This window comes from Colobus angolensis, unplaced genomic scaffold (genome assembly GCF_000951035.1).
Source record: "Colobus angolensis palliatus isolate OR3802 unplaced genomic scaffold, Cang.pa_1.0 Scaffold71, whole genome shotgun sequence".
Taxonomy (NCBI): Eukaryota; Metazoa; Chordata; class Mammalia; order Primates; family Cercopithecidae; genus Colobus; species Colobus angolensis.
Window position 1 is genome coordinate 9699083 of NW_012120821.1, and position 7090 is coordinate 9706172.

General features: G+C 39.6%; 1 protein-coding gene across 1 annotated transcript in view; it reads left to right on the forward strand.

Annotated features, from left to right (window-relative positions):
* The window catches only part of TTLL11 (tubulin tyrosine ligase-like family member 11), a 273330-nt gene that overhangs the window by 48749 nt on the left and 217491 nt on the right, over nt 1-7090 (forward strand). The window lies entirely within an intron of this gene.

Here is a 7090-nt window from a genome sequence, read left to right on the forward strand (position 1 = left end):
GCGGGGGTGGTGGGGGCGTGCTCCAGCACAGGGTACAGCCCTACCTGAAATGCCCACTGCTGAAGTCTCATCTCCACCACTTCCCTCTTGTCCTCTCTGCTGCAGCCACCCTGACCCTCCTTCAGGCTTTGCATTGTGTCAATGACAGTCCTACTTCTCTGCTTTTACACTTTTATTTTCTGTCTGAATGCCCTTCCTCCCTCATCTCCTAGTCAACTCCCATTCTTCCTTCCAATCTCAGCTCAAATTGTCTATCCTCAGGAAAAGGTTGGCCATTTGATTTATTGCCCAAACTGGGATACATTTGAAAGTGCAAGGGGTGTTATAAACAATAACACCAGGACAACAGGCATACGCTGGAAGCTTCCTGGACAAATGGACACCCCTGACATGGGATGACCTTCTCAGGCTCCCCAGATGTGATTGGGTCCCCGTGTGCCCTCGTTACTCTCTGGTATTCCTTCCACAGCCCCTACCATGGTTTATAGTGATAACTTTGAGCACCGTCTGGCTTATCACCTTCTCCCCAGTGGACTGTATACTCCACGAAGGCAGACATGTCCTGTTGTGTTGTTGGCTCCTGAGACCCTTTGCTGCATAGGAGGTACTTAATCAACACCTAATGAGTACCTGAATCAATGATGGAACTCAGATTGTATTGTTCTGTGGCATGTACTAGGCACTTCCATTTCCATATCTTGGTTGGTTCTCCTCGCTATCTTCCCACGTTTCCTCATCCCCATCTCCTGAGGATAGAGGCTTGATTACGATCTCACAGTGAGTGCCAGAGACAAGTCTAGGACTCTCAGGTCTTCTGATCCCAAATCCAGTGCTTTTCCCAAAAGTGTCTGAGGAAGAGAAAAGGAAAGACGTCTACCAGATTTAGAACCCGGGTAACTGCGAGGATGGTCAGGACTGGAAAAAGATGGAGAATGGGGATCTGAGAACCATTTGTCAGTTTTCAATGCTCCATGACAATCTGAACAGCATTCTATGCTGCAGACGGCTCAGAGTAGAGCCACAAATGGCCCCTCAGCCGCAGAGGGTGTGTTAGTCTGTTCTTGCTATAAAGAGGTACCTGAGACTGGGTAATTGATAAGGAAAAGAGGTTTAATTGGCTCGTGGTTCACAGGTTGTACAGGAAGAATGGCTGGGGAGGCCTCAGAAACTTACAATCATGGCAGAAGGCAAAGAGCAAGGAGACATCTTACATGGCTGGAGCAGGAGGAAGAGAGAGAAAGGGGAGGTGCTACACACTTTTAAACAACCAGATCTTGTGAGAATTCACTTGTGAGAACTGCAAGAGGGAAGTCTGTCCCCATGAACTAATCACCTCCCACCACGCTTCTTCTCCAACACTGGGGATTGCAAGTCGACATGAAATGTGGGCAGGGACACAAATTCAAACTGTATCAGGGGGCTTAAGCAGATGGTGTTTTGTTTTTATTGTGGTAAAACATACATGATATAAAGTTTACCATTTTAACCATTTTTAGGTGTACAGTTCAGTGGCTTTAAGTATAATCACATTGCTGTCCAACCATCACTGTCATGCATCTCCAGAACTTTCTCATCTTCCCAAACTGAAACTCTGTACCCATTAAACACTAACTCCCTATTTCTGTTCCCTTCAGCCCCTGGCAACCACCATCCTACTTTCTGCCTCTATGAATTTGACTATTCTAGGTGCCTCAGATAAGTAGAATCATATGATATTTGTCTTTTTGTGTCTGGCTCATTCACTTAGCATCACATCTTCAAGGTACATCCATGTTGTAGCAGAATTTCCTTCTTTTATGAGGCTGGATAATTTTCTATTGTATTTATATACCATATTGTGTTTATTTCTTCATCCACTAATGGACACACCTGGGCTTTTTCTATATTGGCTATTGTGAATAATGCTCCTATGAATGTTGTATATAAATATCTGTTTGAGTTTCTGCTTTCATTTCTTTTCCTTTTTTTGAGATGGAGTCTCATTCTGTCACCCAGGCTGGAGTGCAGTGGTATGATCTCAGCTCACTGCAACCTCTGCCTCCTGGGTTCAAACGATTCTCTTGCCTCAGCCTCCCAAGTAACTGGGATTACAGGCGCACCACAACGCCCGGCTAATTTTTGTATTTGTAGTAGAGACAGGGTTTCGCCATGTTGGCCAGGCTGATCTTGAACCCCTGACCTCACGTGATCTGTCCACCTCAGCCTCCCAAAGTGCTGGGATTACAGGAGTGAGGAATTGCACCCAGCCTGCTTTCATTTCTTTTGGGGTATACACCCAGAACTGGAGTTGCTAGATCAATCAGCCAGTAATTTTTTTAAAACTACAGCAGCTTTCTATATTCTTAATGCACAAGGGTTCCAATTTCTCTGTATACTTGTCAACGCTTATTTCCCGTTTTTTTTCTTTTTTAGATAGGATCTCTCTTTATCATCTAGGCTGGAGAGCAGTGTGCAATCATAGTTCTTTATAGCCTCAAACACCTGGGCTCAAGCAATCCTCCCACTTCAGCCTCCCGAGTAGTTGGGACTACAGGCATGCCACCATGCCCAGCTAATTTTTTGGGTATTTTGTTGCTGTTGTTTGTTAGATGGGGGCCCTGCTATGTTGCTCAGGCTGGTCTTGAACTCCTCCCATTTCAGCCTCCTGATGTACTGTGATTACAGGTGTGTGCCGCCTCCCCCAGCCTGTTTTTGATAATAGTTATCTTAATGGGTATGAAGCAGTTTCTTATGATTTTGATTTGCAATTTTTAAAATAATGATGTTAAATATGTTTTCATCTGCTCATTGCCATTAGTATATCTTAGGAGAAATGTCTATTCAGGACTTTTGTCCATTTTGTAAGTGTTTTTTCATTGTTGAGTTGTAGGAGTTTAAAAATATATTCTGAATATTGATCTATTATCAAATATATGATTTTCACATATTTTCTGCCATTCTGTGGGTTACCTTTTCACTCTGTTCATAGTGTTTTTTGATGCAAAAAAGTTTTTAATTTTAATCTTTGATTTACCTATTTTGTTTTTTGTTGGCTGTGCTTATGTTGTCGTATCCAAGAAATCATTGCCAAATTCAGTGTTATGAAGCTTTTCTCCTATATTTTCTGTATTTCTAGTGTTGTGAAGCTTTTCTCCTATATCTTCTGTATTTCTAGTGTTAAGCTTTTCTTCTATATTTTCTATATTTCTAGTGTTAATGAAGCTTTTCTCCTATATTTTCAATATTTCTAGTGCTATGAAGCTTTTCTCCTATATTTTCTATATTTCTAGTGTTATGAAGCTTTTCTCCTATATTTTCTATATTTCTAGTGTTAATGAAGCTTTTCTCCTATATTTTCAATATTTCTAGTGTTATGAAGCTTTTCTCCTATATTTTCTATATTTCTAGTGTTATGAAGGTTTTCTCCTATATTCTAGAGGATTTAATAGTTTTGGCTCATATGTTTAGACCTTTGATCTATTTTGGGTTAATTTTTGTATACAGTATAAGGTAAAGGTCCAACTTCATTCCTTTTGCATGTGGATATTCAGTTTTCCCAGCACCGCTTGTTGAAAAGACTGCCCTTTCCCTATTGAATAGTCTTATCCTTGTTGAGAATCATTTGATCACACCTGAGAGACTTTATTTCTGAGCTATCCTATCCCACTGGCCTCTATATCTGTCTTTATGCCAGTACCACATTGATCTTTTTTTCATTTGTTTTTGTTTTCATTTTTAAAGCATTTTTGGTTCACAGCAAAATTGAGCATACGGTGCAGAGATTTTCCATATACCTTTTCCCCCACCTGCATTCACAGCCTCCCCCACCATCAAAATCCTGAATCAGAGTGGTGTATTTTTTACAACTGATGAAACTACATTGACATGTCATCATCACCCAAAGTCCATCGTTTACATTACTGTTCACTCTTGGTGCTATTCTATGGGTTTTGAAAAATGTATAATGACATGTATCTGCCATTGTAGTATCATACAGAGTATTTTCACTGCTCTAAAATCCTCTGTACTTCACCTATTCATCTTTTCCTCCCCTCTGGCCCCTGGCAAATACTGATCTTTTTACTGTCTGTAGTTTTGCCTTTTCCAAAATGTAATTTAGTTGGAAGCATACAGCATGTAGCTTTTTCAGATTGGCTTATTCCATTTAGTAATATGCATTTAAGATTCCTCCATATCTTTTGTGGCTTGACAACTCATTTCTTTTTAGCACTGAAAAATATTTCATTGTTTGGATATACTGTAGTTTATTTATCCACTCACCTACAGAAGGACTCACCTACTGAAGGATGTCTCAGCTGCTTCCAAGTTTTGGCAGTTATGAATACAGCTGCTATAAACATTCATGTGCAGATTTTTGTGTGGATATAAGTTTTTCAACCCATTTGGGTAAATACCAAGGAGAACTAATTGCTGGATTATATAATAAGAGTATGTTTCATTTTGTAAGAAACTGCCAAACTGCCTTCTAAAGTGGCTTTACCATTTTGCATTTCCACCAGAAAGGAATGAGGGTTCCTGTTGCTCAACGTCCTTGTCAGCATTTGTTGTGTCAGTGTTTTGGACTTTGGCCATTCTAATAGGTGTCTGGTGGTATCTCATTGTTATTGTATACACTATTTGATTACCATAACTTTGCTACAGGTTTTGACATCAGGAAATGTGAGACCTTCAGGCCGGGCGCAGTGGCTCATGCCTTTAATCCCAGCACTTGGGGAGGCCGAGGCAGGTGGATGACCTGAGGTCAGGAGTTCGAGACCAGCCTGGTCAACATGGTGAAACCCAGCCTCTACTAAAAATACAAAAAATAGCTGGGTGTGCTGGTGGGTGCCTGTAATCCCAGCCACTCGGGGGCTGAGGCGGAAGAATCGCTTGATCTGGGAGGCAGAGGTTGCAGTGAGCTGAGATTGCGCCACTGCACTCCAGCCTGGGTGACAGAAGACTCTGTCTCAAAAAAAAGAAAAAAAAAAAAAAAAAGGAAGTGTGAGAACTCTACTTGGTTCTTTTTTTTTTTCAAGATTGTTTCAGCTATTTGGGGTCCCTTGTAATTCCATATGAATTGTAGGGTGGATTTTTTTATTTTGAAAAAAAGTTATTGGGATTTTGATAGAGATTGCATTGCATCTGTAGATCATTTTGGGTGGTATTGACATCTTAACAATATTAACTCTTCCAGTCTATGAGCATAGGATATCTTTCTATTTATTTGTATTAATATCTTCTTTAATTTCTTTTACAAATATTTTATAGTTTTCAGTGTACAAGTCTTTCACCTTTTTGGTTAATTCCTAAGTATTTTATTCTTTTTGATGCTATTATAAATGGAATTCTTTAAAAAATATCTTTTTTGGATTGTTCATTATCATGTATGAAGACACAGTTGATTTTTATGTATTGATTTTATATCCTGCAACTTTGCTGAATTTGTTTATTACTTTTAATATTTTTCTGTGGAATCATTAGAGTTTTCTACATATGGGATCATGTCATCAATGTACAGATACTTTTGCTTTTTGTTTTCTAATGTGGATACCTTTTATTTCTTTCTCTTGCCTATTCTGGCTAGAATTTATAATACTATGTTGATGTTAAATAGAAGTAGGCATCTTTATCTTATTAAAAGAGGTAGGATTATGAAATACTAGGACTTATTTAAAATTATGTCCCCCGTATTTCTAGCACATAGTCTGACATATAATAATTACTGAGTGAATGGACATGTTTTTAAAAATGGTGGTTTGTCAAAACTAAATGAGCTAAAGGTGCCTCTAAATGGAGGATCTGTTTGGTGTTTATGAGGGTGGTAAGGATTGAAGAGTGATGAAAAAGGAGATAAGAGTCATTGGGTTGCCTGCTGACAAGGTGTTGGTTCCTCATGGTGGGCAACAAAGCCACTTTACCCTTTGCTTGGGTAACCTGCTTAATTATGGTTATTTTCTCCTTCTCTATATTAGCACTTAACAACTAGAAGAAAATAACATATGTTGTATTTCTTTGTATTTGTGAGTACTGAATTAATAACTTACAGCCTATTGCATAAAAAGAAAATGAGCAAAATGCTATAAATTGTAGATGGAAGTTGTTAATATGAGTAGAGTGTATAACATATGCCTCACTGTGCACAGCTTTGAAAGAATGTGACTGATTTAAGTGACTTGAGTCTGGCTTCATTTCAATGTGGAATGGATGGAAAGCATTAAGTCACCACCATTGCATTAGTAAGGCTATGTTCTTCTATCGGACCTTGGCTCCCCAACTTGAAGTAGGTAAAAATTCTGATTACCTGTAGTCCTAGAATGGGAAAATAAAAAGATTTTTATTTAATGTGTTAGCATTCCTATTCGCGTGCACTTTTAACAAGCAAATTCTGAATATGAAGTAACATGGCCTCCCTTTTCTCCTTTAACAAGGTAATCTGAGTTACAGATTTAAAAAATAGGTTCATTAAATGCAGAGCTTGTTGATAACTTTGAGAAGCAGCAGGATGTAGTGGAAAGAACAGGCACTTTTGTCTCAGTGAGAGATTTTCTGGCTGCAAATAATTGAAACTCTTTAGCTTGTGCCAAACAGGATTTTAGAAGACCAAAAAGGTATTCTCAGAATACAAGGCTGTCTTACAGGCTCATGTGGGTCTGAGACCATTCAGTCTGTGTTTCTAGGATTATGTGGTCTCATCTCTGCCTTCCCTCCCACACCTGCTCCTTTCTTGTCTCTCAGCAGACTGGCTGTCTCTGCTCCTGTGCACATAGCCAAGCACGGCTGCCCTGCCCTGGCTTTTTATCCCTGCCAGTTCAAGGGCCAGCAGAGGCTGCCTGGCATCTCTGATTTCCAGATTCCTAGAAGAGAGAATCTGGTTATCTCATCTTGAGTCAGATGACCACTCCTGATTTGTTCATTTATTAATTCAGGAAGTCTTTATGAGTTTCAGGAACTGTTTTAGGCATTGGCATTCATCTTACCTTCATGGAGAGAGAGAGAGAGAGACTGTGTGTGTGTGTGTGTGTGTGTGTGTGTGTGTGTGTGTGTGTGTGTGTGTGAGAGAGAGAGTGTGTGTGTGTGTGTGTGTGTGTGTGTGTGTGTGTGTGTGTGTGTG